The sequence below is a fragment of the Polistes fuscatus genome, unplaced genomic scaffold, assembly GCF_010416935.1.
Source record: "Polistes fuscatus isolate 324 unplaced genomic scaffold, CU_Pfus_HIC Scaffold93, whole genome shotgun sequence".
Classification (NCBI taxonomy): Eukaryota; Metazoa; Arthropoda; class Insecta; order Hymenoptera; family Vespidae; genus Polistes; species Polistes fuscatus.
In genome coordinates this window covers 2505-21896 of record NW_025113177.1, presented here as the reverse complement: position 1 = coordinate 21896, position 19392 = coordinate 2505, and the positions used below count along the sequence as shown (strand labels likewise).

General features: G+C 31.9%; 2 non-coding genes across 2 annotated transcripts; both read left to right on the top strand.

Annotated features, from left to right (window-relative positions):
• Positions 1-1231: 1231 nt before the first annotated feature.
• Positions 1232-1306, top strand: Trnas-gga. Its single transcript has one exon. It is a non-coding gene; the product is annotated as a tRNA-Ser (tRNA).
• Positions 1307-1761: 455 nt separating this feature from the next.
• Trnas-gga lies at positions 1762-1836 on the top strand. The gene has a single exon. It is a non-coding gene; the product is annotated as a tRNA-Ser (tRNA).
• The last annotated feature ends 17556 nt before the right edge of the window (positions 1837-19392 follow it).

Here is a 19392-nt window from a genome sequence, read left to right as displayed (position 1 = left end):
GTATACATCATTTTTCTTTTTTCCTTCCTTTCTTCATTTATTTTTATTTTCTTTTTCATCTCAAGTTTGTTCGTTCTTTCGTTCGTTCGTTCGTTTATTTGTTTTATTTATTTATTTATTTCTTTCTTTAGTTTTTTCCCATACATTATTCCACATCCCTTTTTTTCTCTTCATTTCTCATATTTTCTCATATTTTCTCATTCCCTTTGACCGGACTATCGAGGAAGAAAAAAAGAAAAGGGCAGCTGAGAATGGAGAAAAGAAAACAAGTGGTGGAATTTGCGACTTTGAAAATGAACCCTAAGGCTCAGGCTTTCTACGATTTTCTTTTTTTTCCTATTGCGGTGTAAATGCGCGGCTCGGTTGGTTCGCGTTATAACGCAGAGAAGAAGAATAAAAATAAGAAGAAGAAGAAGAATGAGAATAAGAAGAAGAAGAAGAAGAAGAAGAAGATGAACACGCGAAATGGCAAAAGGGAACCCACGAATGCACGTAAACCGTATACAGAAAAAGACTTTTGTCATTTTCGTCGTTATTCCCGCGAGAGGAACGTCTACGTTTTGGAAGAAAAAGAATATCTGTGTGTATGTGTGTAGAAAGAGAGAGATAGAAATAGAGAGAAAGGAAGGTGGAGGAAAAATGTAGAAAAGAAAGAAAGGACGCGAGAGGCTCTTTAGAGGACAACGGAAAATGTGGTGCAAGTCTCTGTCTTCTTTTTCTTATCTTCTTCTTCTTCTTCTTTTTCTTCTTCTTCTTCTTCATCTTCCTCGTCTTTTCTCAATGTGTATACCCGGCAGCTCGTGCCAGGTAAACGTTTCAACGTTCTTCCATCTCTTTTTAAAACGAAGAAAAAAGACAATTGAGACTATTTCGATCGAACGTTACGTAAGGTGACGTATGCGACGATTTAAGGTCGTTCGAGTCACGAATCAAAGTGCTTTTCGAAGATACTTGCTTCTTTTTTTCGTTATTATTATTATTACTTTTATCTTGATTTGTTGGACTCAAGATCTCGATTAAACGTTAATCGATTTTCTTATTATATCGGGCTTCAGATTTTTTTTGTTTAATTCAAGTTTTATTAATTCGTAATATTTAATTTTTATTATATAATATTTAATTTAAATAATATATATATATAATATTTTTATATTATTTTATTATATATGTGGGATGCGAGCACCTCCAAGCCAAACACTTAAATAGGCATTCGTGAGGAGATTGGACGGTGGGCCCTGGATAGCTCAATGGTTAAGAGCAGTCGCCCGGAAAGCGGAAGACCCGGGTTCGAGTCCCGGTCCAGTCAGTCCAACGGCCCAATTTTTTTCACGAATCCTACATATGGGGGCTCGTCCGGGATGGAGGTTTGCTTGTGTCACACTTCTACGACCGCGCAATAATTAGGGAAAAATAATTAAGTTGAACATCTATCATAGAGAGGTTAGGCCGACGTAAAGACGTATAGTGGCGACGTGAACGGTTGGCTGGGAAACTAGGCAAGAGACGGCCTTTAGACAGCAATGCGTTCAGGATTAAAGACGTAAAAAGTAAAGATGTAAAGTAAAGACGTAAAGTAAGACGTAAAGTAAAAAGACGTAAAGTAAGACGTTGTACGACGAAGAAGGATAAGATGGTTCAAGGAAGGGGTTTTCCAATGACGGACATTCGGGGTCGAATGTGGTTGCGGGGGGGGTGGAATGTGGGATGCGAGCACCTCCAAGCCAACACTTAAATAGGCATTCGTGAGGAGATTGGACGGTGGGCCCTGGATAGCTCAATGGTTAAGAGCAGTCGCCCGGAAAGCGGAAGACCCGGGTTCGAGTCCCGGTCCAGTCAGTCCAACGGCCCAATTTTTTTCACGAATCCTACATATATTATGTTTTTAATTTAAATAATATATATAATATATAATTTAAATTATAATATTTACGCGTTTTTTCTTTTTTTCTCTTATCAGTTGGTTTTAAACATTTTTCTGTTCATTCTTTTGTTTGTTTTTTTTTTTTTGTAATTTTTTATTGGACTATTTTTATTTCATGATATATTTGTCGTAATTTTTATTATTTTGCTTTAAAACATACATCACTTGGAAAATATTTGTCGTATCGTAATAATAGTATTTTAATTTATAATTTTTATCATTGCAATTCGTATAATTTTGTCTTTTATATTGATTAGTAATTTGTTATTATATTTTTCTGTATCATACATCATAATACACATTTTATTTATTTAATTTACGATTATTCGTAAATCTAGTAACATGAATCTTGTTTTCACATTAGTCGAGTCATTATTTAATTGATCTATGTGCCTGAAGATCTTTATTTCAGGACTATCTAAATATTTCGTTCGTTATTTAAATGATTAAATAGCGTACTCTTTAATTATCGTAGTTTTAATCAAGGCTTATGGATTGCACACTCGGAACACATTTGTAATGTCGTTAAAGCGTTTTTATTTTTCACAGAGATATCTCGATTGTCTACGTACATAATGTATATACATAAATATATATATATTTACATACATACATACATACAAACATATATATGCGGTTCGTTATCTCTATGAAAAGTATTCACGCTACGAATTAAAAAAAAAGAAAACATGGAAAAGTCAAGTGCACTGTCCTCATTTCAGTAGTCCTTTGTGAACGCATTCGTCACACACACGTTTACAACACTGTATATATATACATGTATATTTAAATACAATTGTATCAAATGAAAGTATTATTTTGATAAAATGATCGAATTCGATAAAAATATGATTATCGAGATAAATATTATAGAAATGAAAATATTTTTTCCCCCCCATGATTTTACAATACCCCCCTCCCCCTCACCCCAGTATGTATATCAAACCCATGATCGTACAATACCCCCCTTCCCCTCCCCCCAGTATGTATATCGAATTGTTTAGAAAGTTTGTGTTGATTTATAATTATAATATATCGGGTGTACAAATTAAATTGGAGATTTGATTATAACGACAGTAATACTGGATTATGTTTCAAAATATTCACCGTTGTTTTCTATAATCTTGTCCCACCGTTCTTATTTGTAAAACTTATAAATGGAATTCCTGTAAAATGACGATGGTGTTTGCTGGTTATGAAATATTCTATGCAATAGTATTTCGATGAAACCAGGTGTGGAAAGTGTGTTATACGAGAAAGGGAAATGATTTTCCATCTGAAAGTATTATAATTGGTGTTCCTTGCGTGCTTTGAATAACGTGGCTTATTTTTTGGCCGATAAACGGCCGTTTTCGTTTCAATTCTGTGTATTAAATGTTCAACTACTGTTGATAATAATAGCTTGCAGTTATTATTGTTTGGCCAAGTGAAAACAGTCTGGTAATGGATGACGCTTTAAAAAATCCTACAATACGGATAGCAAAACTTTTTTCGATACGAATTCGAATATTCGAATATTCGTCACTGAAATCAAAGGTTTACCAACGAGGTTAATAACCCATGACAATTTTTCTTGTTTATCGTTGCTATTTAAAAGCAACTTTTAATCCCCGTTGCCAACGATTTTGTAGAGGAAAATTGTACCTTTCGTAGCGTGAAAGCAAAGAGTTGCAATAATCTCGACTCTTTTTTCTTTTTTCTTTTTTGGTTTATTAATTTCGGTCAGTTCGATTTTATCCAATTATTTTAAGCCCTTGGTGGTTATCGCTTGTTCAGCAATAAATAAATTCTCTCACACATTTTTGCGAATTCCTCTTATTACTTTTTGTGTCGCGTTTTCAACGAGCTATTTCTTTAACTTCGCGTCATCGATATTCTTTCGGAGCACTTTTTGAACGTTCATCGTCTACCAAGTTGAAATTTCCACTTTTAAACCGCATTAAATTTTTCTATTTTTTCTATTTTTTCTTTTTTTCTTTTTTTTCCTTTTTTTCGAAATCAGCACGAACTTTTTCAGGCAACCTAATAACCTCTCTTGTACCATTAAGTTTCCTGAAAAGTTTCTGCTGATTTATCGTTAGAAAGATAACAAATTTTATGAATAATATGACACACGAGATTAATTAGAAGTTTGTTTAATAATCAACATATATAATTGAAATACATTAGAAATTTTTTTATTTAATAATATTAATAAACGAATTATTTGGAGATTCTTTATAATTTCATAGTTTGTTCATATATTATATAATCAAGAGTTAAATAATATGAAATTAACGAATATTAATGTATTAAATTACGTTTATTTAAATTATAAATTGATATCAATTTTTTAGGCAACCAATTATAATTATTATTCATATTTATACATTTATTATTATTATCCTTATAATTATATATATATACATTCATAATTATCATCATATATATGTGGGATGCGAGCACCTCCAAGCCAAACACTTAAATAGGCATTCGTGAGGAGATTGGACGGTGGGCCCTGGATAGCTCAATGGTTAAAAAACAGTCGTCCCCCTCCGGAAAGCGGAAGATCCGGGTTCGAGTCCCGGTCCAGTCAGTCCAACGGCCCAATTTTTTCACGCGAATCCTACATTATATATATATATATATATATAATATAATATAATAATAATTATATAAATATAAAAATAAATATAATTAAATAAATAAAAAAAAATAAAAAATGAATTAAATAATTAAAATAAAAAATAATTAAAAATTAATTAAATTAAAAAAAATATAATAAAAATAATATAAATATAATATAAATAAATATAATAATAACAATAATAATATATATATATATATATGTATGTATTATATATATATGTATATGTTTTCATTATCGATTTGATACTTTTTCTATTTCCCTTTGAATAAACTTTTCCCTTTTAGTATTTGAAAGAGAAACTTATACATTCGTTTCTGACGTTGTTCACGGTTAAGTGGATTCGAAAGAGAAGAGATCTAAGAAGAAGGAGGAGTAGAAGATGATGATGATGATGATGGTGATGATGAAGGTAAAACAAAAAGGAAAATAAAGAAGAAAAAAACAAAGAAGAAGAAAAGAAAAAGAAAAAGAAAATAAAAGGGGTAGAGAAGAAATACGCTTGCTCAGCGGAGTGTAATTTTAGATACGTCTGTAAACGCAAAGAAGATGGAAGTGTACATATGTGGTGGTTCGTGGTGGTTCGTGGTGGTTCGTGGTGGTTCGTGCTGGTTCGTGCTGGTGAACAAGATGGTTTAATAATATACATGGTCAGGCGAGTAGTGCGAATGCGAGATAAACGATCGGACGTGTACGAGTGTTCTATGTTGAGAACGTCCCAAGCCCGACTATAAGTGGATTTATGTGATTGTTATCGTTCTCATAATTGATAACGATGAGAGAAAGAAGAGAAAGAGATAGAAAGTGAGGGGTGGGGGCGAGGGGAAGATAGGGTGAAAGAAAAATTTCATTGTTATACACACGTTGAATTTTGGTATACAATCGAGCGTACTAATTGTAAGCTTTAGCACTTTTGGTTATAACGAGATTTTCAACCCCCTAAATCTCATAATATTTCACATTATTTCCGTCCTTGTTTAAATTACAGATTTTATGAATTATTGGACACAAGAGATTAGTTAAAAGTTCGTTTCAACTAACCAGACATGATAATTGACGTATTAGACGATTTATTATTTATATCAGACAGTAAAAGTATGGTGATATTTTATAGGGTGATATATTTTCATACTTAAAATATTCAATTATGGAAAATAATGAATATTAATTTTCGGTATTATATTCGGAGATTATTTTTTAATTATTCTTTTTTTTTTGTGTATAATAATGCGCAGAGAAATATTTAAACAATAATTTTTTTGCGTATAAATCGAATGTTTCATTATATTAGTCGTATAATTTTGCTTCTGCCATTTTTAATGTTTAAAAGAATGTAGCTTTTGATCAAATAGATTCTTCAGTAAATCAAATGGTTCAAAAACTATTTATATAATCATCGGATCGTATATGGTTTAATAATTTATTTGACCATGGTAAAATGAAATTACCATAAGGCTATTATTCCAAGCTAATTTTATAACGTTTATAATAAAATACCAGAGAAAATTTATCTGTTTTATGTTAAAGTAATTACTGATAGTCTTAATAATAAATAGCCGACAAATTAGCGTTACTAGTCGTTACACTTTTTAGTATATAAAAATCAATTCTTAATGGGGATGGAATTTTATTTACGCGATACGCGCAGTTAACAATAAAATTCGCAACTAAAGTACTTCATAAAATAACTATTTATGTTAACGTACCATATTATGGCATTATTAAATAGCCAATAATTAGTATTACCAGTTATATTTTTTAATAATATTACAACAAAATTTGATAGAGAATGAGATGAGATGAGATGAGATGAGATATGAAGATAAATTTTTAATATTAGAATTTATTGCAAAAATTACTAAATTTATTATAGATTCGTGTTTTTAAAAATAATCACCATAAATTATTAAAGTAACATTAACTAAAAACTGGTTGACTTGTTCCCAATTGCGAAGTTAAAGAACCTAGATAATAATACTAAAAAATAAAATAAAATTCTTTTTCAAATATTTTCATTATAAACAAAATAATACTAAAAATATAAGAATAATAATACTAAAAAAAAACAATAAATAATATTCTTTTTCAAATATTTCATTATAAACAAATTAATACTAAAAATATAATAATAATAATACTAAAAAAAAATAAATATTTTTTTTTCAAATATTTCATTATAAACAAAATTAATATTACAAATAACAAAACAAAAACCACTTATCGTCGACCATTACAATCATTCCTACCATTCTTAAACAAATTTTCTCCTACACACGAAACGACATTAAACAAAAAAACCCTATAAAAATCTATAATAAATAATTAAAATTAAACCCCTAAAATTACGAACAATATAAACAGTCATTCAACCATGACCAATTATGATCATCAGTACTACGATTTTTAAAACGGGCATTTAGTGGTTAACGCAAACGAGTTCAGGAACGGTCGAGGTGGGGGGGGGGTGATTACTTTACTTACGTAAGAAACACTTAAAGGATTTTTTCACGTAGACCGGAGGGTATACGTACCTCGATAGCCTTCTCTTCTTCTTCTTCTTCTTTCCCTCTCTCACTCCCCACTTTCTATCTCTTTTTTTCTTTTTTTTTATTAGTATTATTATTATCCCTATCTCGACTTGGTAGGAACGTCGAGCGCACGTGCGTTTCTCGTTAGAATCCAAGCAGACTTTGGTTGCGAGAAAGAAAGAGGTAGAGGGAGGGGAGGGGATGAGGGAGGGGGTGGACGGTGGTTAAATTTCAGACGGCTGTGCGATAATCGCGTCGGCATGGATTCTAACCACGAAGTGAGCGCGCGTGCTTGCAGATTTTTTACTTTCTTTTTTTTCCCCTTCCCCTTTTTTCTTTTTTATTTTTTTTTTTCGCCACGAGAATAACTAAGAGAAGAGAGGAAAGTCGCGATTCTTGCTGTTAGGAGGAGGAGGAGGAGGAGGAGGAGAACGCGGCACGTTATATTCTTCTCCATGGTGTGTGCTCGTACCCTAAACGTTATCAAAATTCCGCGCGTCTTTTTCCCTTTCTGTCGTCGTTGACTCCCCCCCCGTCCTCCTCGCCCCTGAACCCTCCATCCATTCCATCTTTACAAGCCCCACGAAGAAGAATCGTTTTCTTCGCGTTTATTCTTCTTATTTTTTTTTTCGGCTCACACGAGAGGGTTTGCACAAGTTGTGGTAGTGGTATATGGTGTGGTATGGTGTGTAGGAGTATGACGAGGAAGAAACTCATTTTAGTAAAGCCTCTCTTGGAAGGCGCGTTTCTGTTTTCTTCCTTGGCATAATTTGAACGTGTATCTCATGAGAGAAAGAGAAAGAGAATGAGAGAATGAGACTGAGCCTGAGAGGAAATTCTCAAGGAGAATGGGATACGCTTGAGTAGTGTACACACACACAAACATCCACAAACTATGGGTGGTAAGCTTTTCTTACCTTGATACGACGCGCCTTAATTAATCTCCTTTCAATTAGACACCACGCCCTTTGCTACGCTTCTACAAAGGATCCCTCCCTCCTCCTCCCCTCCTCCTCTTCCCCCTCCCCTCGATTCCCTTAGGTGGTGCGGTTAACGCCTTAAGGAGCAGGCGTGAATTTGGAACGACGTTGTCTGATTACCGTTCGTTGTGTTGTTCAACAACGTCTCACGCGTTAAACACCCGGCCGAATACGGTGGGTCTCTACGTAATAGAAACTACTATCCAACGACTATCTTGTCTATGTATGGGATGTATCTATATACATGTGTATATATACGTACAGCTGTGTAGAACAACCGTATCCCCTTGCTAATCGATGTTCCTTGGATCCGTTCAATGCATCTAAGCGTTTGTGTACTGTATTGATACGGTAATGATATGTTAGATCATTTTTTGAAGTTATACTTCTTTTGGCGCGTTGGGGAAATGTAATGGAGAGTGATTTTGTTCCGAGCGTCTGAAAAAACGACACCATGAAGTTGTCGGTATTTACGACGCGCGGCAAAGCGATTCAAGTATACGGCAGGAAGTTGTCTTTCTTTCTTCTCCCCTTTTTTTCTCAAGCGAGTCACCCATCCAATACTAATCGTACTCAGCGCTGCTTTACTTAAATGATCGAGCGAGAAACTAATGCTGTAACCGCGCCATAGCTGTTGACGCGTGAAGTAATTCGATATCTCTCGTTATATTTAGTGGTGGACTGATTCTATATTTTTATATTTTCTTTTTCTTTTTTTTTATTCTTTCTTATATATTATAAATAAGAATAATTTTTTTTGTTATTTTTTTTCTTTGAAATTTTTTTAAGTTATTTTGGAGGTTATTGAGGTATTGAGGTTATATTCGTTTTGGTACGGCAAAGAAGTATAACTTCTTACGTGCGTACATAAGTATTTGTTGTTTTGTTGTTAGTGATTGTTTATTGGTGATTTTGTTTTGCGTAAGTTTTGTCGATCGATTGACACGAAAATATTAGGATATTTATTATTTAAAAATTGCTTAATTAATATTTTATTTTTTTTTTTTAAATGGAATGGCATTTACACAAACACACACCACACACACACCACACACAGCACACCCACACACACACACATAAAAATCAATATGATTAGTTAAGTAAAATATTTTTTAAAAGAAGCGTTGTATTTGAATATAAGTTTTTGTTTAAATTGGGAAGCAACTTTGATGTAATCTTGACAAGCTTATCAAATAATCTAATATTATATTTATATGAAATTTTTTTTTTGTTAGAGGTTGATTGACATTTAGATTTTAGTTTTCCGGAAAATTTGGGTATTGATTGACACAAAAATATATGTTCAAAGGATTATACTTATTATTTAAAAATCGTTTAATTAAATTACTCGATTTTTTTTAAATGGAAATGGAATTCGAATAAATATAATTATTTAAGTAAAAAAATATTTTTTAAAAGAAGCGTTGTATTTGAATATAATTTTTTGTTTAAATTGGTACGAAACATTGATGCAATCCTGACGAACTTATTAAATAATCTAATATTATATTTATATGAAATCACACATTTTTGTTAGAAATTGATTGATATTTAGTTTTCCGGAAAGTTTTCGTGTTGATTGACACAAAAATATATGTTCAAAGGATTACTTAAAAATCGTTTAATTAAATTATTCGTTTTTTATTTTTTTTAAATGGAAATGGAATTCGAATAAATATGATTATTTAAGTAAAAAAATATTTTTTAAAAGAAGCGTTGTATTTGAATATAATTTTTTGTTTAAATTTGTACGAAACATTGATGCAATCCTGATGAACTTATTAAATAATCTAATATTTTATATTTGTTTGTTAGATTTTTCTTTTTATTTATCTCATGTTTTCTTGTATTTTATTATTAATGAGATATTTATATAATATTAATTATGGTACAAGTGATGGAACAGTAATGGAAAAATATATCGAAAGTGTTGAAATTTAATTTTTTATGGAACGGTTTCTGTTCCTTTGAGAAAATAGACTTCTTTAGGGTATCCCTGTGGGTTCCATGTTGTTTAACTGATTAAATCTTATTTAGAGGGCGGTGAATAAGATAGAACAAATTACATTTTAATTCAGAGGTTTAAAAAAAAGTTTAATTAAGACACTGGTTTTTAGTTGTCGGTAAATTGGCTTATAATTTAATTTTTTAGAAAAGTGAATATTTTTATTTTATTTAAAAAAAGAAAGTAAAAATTATCTGTGTATGTGTGCGCGTTTAATTCATATTTTTGATAATTGTTGTTATATGTATCATAAAATAAAAAAAAAGTAGCCTAAAATTTTTATCTCATATTTTCCATACATTTATTTTCCATTAAAATCGGTAAAAAAAGCTGTACGTTGTATCAATCCTGTAACAAAAATCTAAAACAATTATTTATTTTGACATATTAATTGAAACAAAAGTACGTTCGTAATATGCATAGAATATTTTCCGAAAGAATTTCATTTGAAAATATTGTTCGATAATCCGTTTCTCTCTCTCTTTTATTTGTACCTTTAATAAATCCGTTTATTTTCGAGGTTCTGGGCGTAGCTTTGAGGATTTCCTCGTAATTACATAAGGCGTTACCCTTTAAACGTTCATTTACACGTCCCCTCTTTGTCAACTCACACCTCGAAAGAGAGATCCCCTTTTCTCGAGACTACGCACGAGCGTTATAATCTGCTAGCAATTATAACGACTTAAATAAGATGAAAGTTCGAGACTGCTGTTCTTTTCTAACGTGTGGATATAACAGGGAACGATATGAAAAGAGAAGTAAAGAGAAGAAAAAGAGTAGAGAAGATGAGACGAGATGAGAAAGAAGAAGTTTTTCACGCACGAATCAAACAGATGCCGAAACGTAGTAGACATCAAAGCTACTACCGAAAATGACACACAAATTACTTTTCTTTGCGTTTGGATTGCTAAATTTATATTTAATGTTAATTTCTATGTATATTTTATTATTTTATTTATATTTATTTATATGTATTCTTTTTTTGTTGTTTGGTTTTTTTTTCTCTTTTTATTTTATTTTTTAATTTACTTATTTTTTTTATTTTTATATTATCTTATGTATATATAAATATAATCTTTTATTTTTTTATACTTATCTTTTTATTATTATGTATCTTTTTATAATTTAATTATTTGTTTATTTATATTTATTTTATTTTTTTTTACTATCAATAGTTATATTTTCGATATTTTTTATTTCTGTTTTTTTTTCTTTACGTAACAAGGGGTTTTCCCGTAAATTTTTGAATAAACGAAATAACGAAATTTTCCAAAATGCTTACTTGATATAAAGTAGGAAGGAAACATCACTTATTTTTCTACGAATGTTTCATCATCTAATTTTACAATTAGTAGAAATAGAGAAGAAACAGTTAGAGAGAGAGAGAAAGAGAATAAAATTTGACTACTCGACGGGTAATAGTGGAAAAGAATAAAATAAAAATAAAAATAAATTACTATAGCCGAGAGTATTGCGTACACAAAAAAAAATAAAAATAAAAAAGAGATAGAGATAGAGATAGAGATAGAGATAGAGATAAGATAGAGGAAAAAGTTGAAAATTTCTCGACGAAATCGAATAAAAGGAGAAAAAGTAAAGTACGCGCGATCCATCGCATGGGCGTCACTAAGGGCGGAACTAAAAAGTTATGATCGAACCGTGTCGAGTTGCGAGGAATCGATCGATCCTTTCTCCAAGTACTCTCTCTCTCTCTCTTTCTCTTCTATATTTTTTTTTCTTACGTTCATAGAACGACTCGAGAAAACCGATTCAAACGTCCTCTGAAAATCTTTGAAAAATCGTTACCCTACTCCACCTCAATCGTTTTCTTCCTCTCTCTCTCTCTCTTCTCTCTCTCTCTCTCTCTCTCTTTCTCTCTCTTTCTCTCTGTATATTTCCTCTCTTCTTCTATCCTAATTGATTTTCCTTGCTGGCTTAGCGAGCATGATTCTCAAGGAACTTCTTTACACCTACCCCGACTTTCTCATCGATCTCGAAAGCATGGTCAGCGTGTCGGAGAGTTTCTTATCCTAAGTGGTAGCGATTTTCACCGAGGGACAAGTTTCGGCTAAGATGGAGTTCAAGAAAGAACAAAGTAAGAAAAAAAGAGATAGGAAGAAGAGGAGGAGAAGGAGAAGAAAAAATAGAAAGAAAGAAAAACGAGGTAGGGGGGGAGGAAGAGGTTTCGATTAAAATAAAAGAAGAAGAAAAACAAGATAGATAAGAATAAAAAAACTAGTGTGTGTACTTATGTACGCACGTAAGAAGTATATTTCTTTGCCGTACCAAAACCGAATATAACCTCAATACCTCAAAATAACTTCAAAGAAAAAAAATAAAAAAAGAAAAATAATATTATTATATCTATATTATCTAATAGAAAGAATAAAAAAAGAAAAGACTATATCAAAATATAGATATCAGTCCACACTAAATATAAGAGAGATATATCGAATTACTTCACGCGTCAACAGCTAGGCGCGGTTACAGCATTAGTTTCTTGCTCGATCATTTAAGTAAAGCAGCGCTGAGTACGATTAGTATTTGAATGGGTGACCCGCTTGAGAAAAAAGGGGTGAAGAAGAAGAGAAGACAACTTCATGCCGTATACTTGAAATCGCTTTGCCACGCGTCGTAAATACCGACAAACTTCATGGTGTCGTTTTTCCAGATGCTCGGAACAAAATCACTCCCCATTACATTTTCCTCAACGCGCCAAAAGAAGTATAGCTTCAAAAAGAGAGAAGAGAAAATATTGAGAAGGTGGAAGGAGGAGTTACGGTGGGTGGGGTGGGGTGAGAATAAAAATTGAATGAGGAGAAATTAAAAAAATAGAAAGGTCGACGAAACACAACCTTGTTTGTCCGTAAATCTGTAATATAAAATCCCTCCCCCGTAAATTTGTAATGTATGTAGGATTCGTGAACAATTGGGCCATTGGACTGACTGGACCGGGACTCGAACCCGGATCTTCCGTTTTCCGGGCGACTGCTCTTAACCATTGAGCTATCCAGGGCCCACCGTCCAATCTCCTCACGAATGCCTATTTAAGTGTTTGGCTTGGAGGTGCTCGCATCCCACATGTATAATGATATGTTGTATGGGTCGACGTAATATTCAAAATTGAATTGACCCTTTTTCCGAATTTTTGTCAATTTTATTTAAACAATTGTTATATCATTAGTTTTGCGATTTGTCAATGAAAATAATTCTTATTAAGTAGCATCATGCAAGACAAGAGGAAAGTCCTCCCCTTCCTCTTCCTTTTCCTTTTTTTCGGAAATTAAAGGATAGTCATCGTGATGTTTTTCTTCTTCTTCTTTTTCTTTTAACTATCTGGAAGCAGCGACAATGAAAATTAGAAAATGAAATCTTCTTAATCGATAAAATTTACCGGGGAAGGAAGAGGTTTCGATTAAAATAAAAGAAGAAGAAAAACAAGATAGATAAGAATAAAAATAGAGAGAGAAGAGAAAGATTGAGAAGGTGGAGGGAGGAGTTACGGTGGGTGGGGTAGGGATGAAGAATAAAAAATTAAATGAGAAGAATAATTAAAAAAATAAAAAGGTCGACGCGGAACACAAACCTTGTTCGCCCGTAAATCGTAGCACTCTTCTAGATAGGCTTCCTCGCGAGTGGAATTTACAGAATTTGCAGTGTTCATGTGTGTGGGTGTGTGTACGTGTACGGGCCGCAAGCTAACGTAGATTATAAAGTATGCAAATATGCGCGAGATGGATCGGCCGAGAACGCGTTTTCCCAACCGAGAGAGATAGAAAAGGATAGATGAAAGGTTGGTAGGACGAGTGGGTTGAGGGAGGGGCGAGGGAGGGGAGGGGATCTAGACGAGGAACGGGGTTTGACTGTTAGATGGTAAGAGACAGGACGAGAAGGGAAGTGAGATTACGAGTGTGACAGCGGCGCTGGGTTGGTTGGGTTGGTTGGTTGGTGGTGGTGGTGGTATATAACCGGCCAGAAAGAGAGTGGACGAAAAGTATGGACTGGGCTGGCAAGTGGTGTAAATCCAATTTGCGCAACATCGCAGGGCTTACGTCGTTTCATTCATTAGTCCTTATTAGGTAGCATTATGCAAGACTAGAGGAAAGCCCTCCCCTTCCTCTTCCTTCCTCTTCCTTCCTTTTCTTTCTTTTTTTTTCGGAAATTAAAGGATAGTCATCATGATGTTTTTCTTCTTCTTATTCTTCTTTTCTTTTAACTATCTGGAAGCAGCGACAATGAAAATTAGAAAATCAGAATAAGAAAATGAAATCTTCTTTATCGATTATATTTATTGATTTTTTGTATTCTATTTCATCAGGTGTTTTCTAATATAAATGATACTTTGTTTATTGTATTCTATTTCATCAGGTGTTTTCTAATATAAATGATACTTTGTTTTTTGTATTCTATTTCATCAGGTGTTTTGTGATATATAAATGATACTTTGTTTTTTGTATTCTATTTCATCAGGTGTCTTGCGATATATAAATGATATTTTGTTTTTTGTATTCTATTTTATTAGGTGTTTTGCGATATATAAATGATATTTTGTTTTGTCGGTTGACGTAATGTTCAAAATTTAATTTACCCTTTTCCCGAATGTGTGTTATTTTTATTTGAACAATTGTTATATCATTAACTTTGCGATTTGTCAATGAAAATATTTCTTATTAAGTAGCATCGTGCAAGACAAGAGAAAAGCCTCCCCTTCCTTTCTTTTCCTTTCTTTCGGAAATTAAAGGATGTTTTTTTTAACTATTTGGAAGCAGTGACAATGAAAATTAGAAAATGAGAATAAGAAAATAAAATCTTCTTTATCGATTATATTTATTGATTTTTTGTATTCTATTTTATCAGATGTTTTCTAATATAAATGATACTTTGTTTTATTGGTCAACGTAATGTTCAAAATTAAATTTACCCTTTTCCCGAATGTGTGTCAATTTTATTTGAACAATTAATATGCCATTAGCTTTGCAATTTGTCAATGAAAACATTATTTGTCAACTGCATATAGAAATATGTTTTTCTCATTGACAAAATGAATTTTTCCAAGAGACACACGTACGATACACGTGTACCACTGATGTCAACGTGTTAAAATCTATCTAACTTTATTCCTTCTTCTTTTCTTTTCTTCTTCTTCTTCTCTTCTTCTTCTTCTCTTCTTCTCTCTCCCTTACACTTTCATCTGCCACACACGAAGCATTTTGATCTCGAGCATCAATTAAAAACAAAACAAAACAAAAAATGATAAAACCTCAAAGTACTCGACTATTTATGGTTACCAATACTTCCTATGATGTTAATAATACGTAAATATACTCATACAAAGAATAGAAACGATTGAGATACTACGTTTCTCGAAGTATAACGAACAAGCATTCCTTATAATGCTTCCCCTTTTACTTCTCCTTCTTCTTCTTTTTTATTCGAATAATAAAAAGAGAAAGAAAAAGAGAGGGGCAGGGAGGGTGAGATAGATTCCTTCGTTTTCTCTCGAAATGCTGTGAAATTCTTCTCGATGCTTCGGCTCCTTGCCGTTTTCGAATATTTTATCGTTTCAAGAATGTTCTTCGGAACGCGTAGGGCACATGCTCTTCCTGCAATTTTTTATTTCTTTTTTTTTGTAATTAAATTTACCTACACAAACACACACACATACATGCACACATATACACACACACATACGTCTCGTATATCGTATACATGTACATGTATATAGTTAAATACAAAGAGAAAGAGAGAGAATGAGTGAGAAAAATGAAAGAGAGAGAGAGAGAGAGAAGAAAAAAAATGCAAGTAACGAGAAGTTAATGGATGACCTCGACTTTTTCCCACCGTTCATACCATTCTCGTTCCTTTTGTTCTACCGCGTGGAAATAATTCAGAGAGTTTCGATACGTCCGGCAAATGGCTGGGATCTACCCAACGATTCTCGAATAAAGCACATGCTGAAATTCTGTACAGAGTTGCCGATGCACACGACGACCGAGGGTCGATGCTCGCCTCTTGTATATACAATGAAAGCAAAAAGATTGAAAGAGAATGAGAGAGAAAGGAGAATCAGAGAATTAGAAAGAGTGAGAGAGAGAGAGAGAGAGAGAAGAGAGAGAGAGAAAATAGGTGAAAAAAGAGAGAAAGGACATGAACGATTCGAATTCCTCGCGTACCACAAACCGTATTTTGCTCTTTAAATAGCAGATATGCGTTTGTTGTAGATGTTTCAGTAGGAAATGAATTGAAGAAGGGTTGGTGGGAAGGGAAGGGTAGGAAATTGAAATAAAAATAAATAATAATAAACGTGGGGAGGGGGAAAGAAGTATAGTATTTATTTTTTCGTTTCGTTTCGTTTGGTTTCGTTTCGTGTATCTTCAACAATTTCCGTCGTTATATCGAATTTAATTGCGCTCATACGCACGTGGTTTGCAAAATTGTGTTCTCGTTAATCCGCGTCGTTTCGTTATTTTCCATACCATGGGGCGTGCGATAAAATTTGATTTACTTTAATACAAACATATAGATATAAATATACTTTATCGAGAAGAGTAGACACAGTATGCAAACAATTTCATATTATAGTAACGTCAATAAATATCAAACGAAACAAACATAAGTATTTAATTAGTGTAAAACCAATTCTATATTCGTATATATATATGTATATTTAACAAGTACATAAATCTCGATCGAGTCGTGTGGTAATAAAAAATAATATAAAACAAATAAAAAAAAGGAAAGAAAGAAAGAAAAAATAAATTACAAAGTTTAAAAAAGAACACAAAATTACAATAAAACTAATCTCGTATATAGAAAATTTGATTTACTTTAATACAAAGAAATACAAAGAAATTTACTTTAATTTACTTAGATTTACTTTAATACAAATACAAAGAAAAAATAAATTACAAAGTTTAAAAAAAAACACAAAATTACAATAAAACTAATCTCTATATATAAAATTTGTTTCTTTTCTTTTCTTTTCTTTTTTTTTTAGGATTTAAGTTACAAAAGTTTAGCTGGCATGTTGTTTCTTAATACTTTTCGTAAGTTATTCGTGTAATTTAACGCGTGTTTCTTGCTTGGCAGGTCGTTATCCTTGCAACCAATGATCCACGAGAAGTAATTAAAGTAAACAAACAACACGCCTTCCTCTCTCTCTATCTTTTTTGTTTCATGAAGAAATTTACTCGGCATTTGGCCTTCTTTTAAAATAGCTTGGGTGGTGGTGGTGGTGATGGTTCTCTTTTTTCAAAGAGGTAGAGCAACAACGACGAGGAGGTATCTAGGAGGAGAGGTACTACTATCATCTAGTAGGGGTGTTTGGTTCGAGCTTCCTCGCGTTCAGATCCTAAGTAAGTAGAGCTATCCCTGCAAGTATCCAGGAGAAAAGAAAACTAATGCCAGGACTCTATTTCATCGGGTTCTTCTTCTCTTCTTCGTTCCCCCCCTCCCCCTCGCCCCCCGGTAATCTTGCCAGGGAAAAGCCCGAATACAACGAAGGGCATCCCAATACAAGCTGAAAGTGTATAACACAATGGCAAAGTATAGTCTTCTAGTCGGTCTCCTCCAAGTCGATTTCTCGTTACACGAAGTTTCTTTAATTGAAGTACCTCGTCTACCTTCTGTCTTTCTTTTTCTTTTTCTTTTTCTTACTTTTTTTTTTTTGGTTTTTGTTTTAGTTTTAGTTTTATCAGAACGAACAACGCGTATAACTTTAAGTTCAATAAGATACTAAAGTATGATAGGTTTGCAATTATTGAGTTGTTGTATACAGGTATTGGAACACGTTAAAGTGATTGCAACATGTTTTATTGAACAAAACAGGAATCCAATGAAATATTAGAGGAAGAGAGAGAGAGAATTTTTTATATATATATTTATTATATTTATTATATTAATTTTATTTTCTTTAATTTTTTTTATTTTAGATTTGAAATGTTTTTGCGACACTAAAAGTAAGCGTTATTAATAATCTTATAATATAATAATTAAAATAATAATTATATATTATACTTCCCCCACCCCCACCCCCTATGTTCCTTACAATTAGAAACTGTGTACTACTTGATAAAAAGAAACAAGAATTCCTTAACTTAATTAGAAGTGTACGTGGCAATTATATTTGAAAACCAATAGTGTTCGAATATTTAAGTTGATGTGGGTTATTGTATGTTGGAATTGTTCGTAGATTTGAGTGATTAATTTCATTTTTAAAGTACTTTTAAATTTTATAGTTTAACAATTATTATTAATAATTATTATAATATACAATTAAATATTAATATAATTTTTATTTTTAAATTTTGGTATCAAAGTGCTTGATGGTTGTTCCTTTTTTTATATTCAAAATTAATTTTCTTAATAATAATGCTGAACGCTACTAATTGAGGAACATATTTTTTTTTTTTTAATTAAAATAAATTATATATGATGAATGTTTTTAATTTTATTAATTGTCTTCAATTTTTATATTGTCGAATTATAAATTAATTTAGAAAATATACGATTTAATGTATTATACTTATACCGTAACGTTCCATTTCACATCACTAATTTTATTCTACAGAAAAATATTTGATTTTTCATACGAAAAATATGTTTTATATAAATAATTCCACCGTAGTCTCGATTATTTATTTCATTTCGTGTGTCGCCCGATCATGCCGATTAATCAAAGTTCTCTCTATCACAGAAAATAATTGTTAATTGAATTTACCCTGAAAAAAGAAAACAAAAACATTCTGAAATGTATAACTTAACTTTTCAAATTTTCTTTTAATCATCATTTACGAACTCACATTAATATCAGTATTATTCACGAATCCAATAATATATATATATTGGTGTGTGTGTGTGTGTGTGTATGTTATGGATTAACAATAAGTGATTTATACGATCATCATAAATAATGACAAACAAAATCTACTAGCAATGTAATAAATTTATTATAAGTAACTGTTTAAAAAAAGACTCACAACCTTATCATTGAAATTAATTACATTGCTCGATTCTGTTATTCATTATTCACGATGCTCGTATTAAATCACCTTGTCCATGACATATAATTATACATATATATACAATATTACATTATACACACACAAATATAGAAATAATACAAATTTGATATAAAATGAAATATTAATTATATAAATAATATAAATCATAATTATAAATCATCGATTGTTATAGAAAAAAAAAGATACTAGAAATGGATACTATTTGAAATAGTTAGAAGTTTTCGAGACATATATGAAAACAGAGACAAACCCAATTGGGTATGATTTAACAGCTTGGATGTAAAAACAGAAGGTTTGCACAAGTAACTC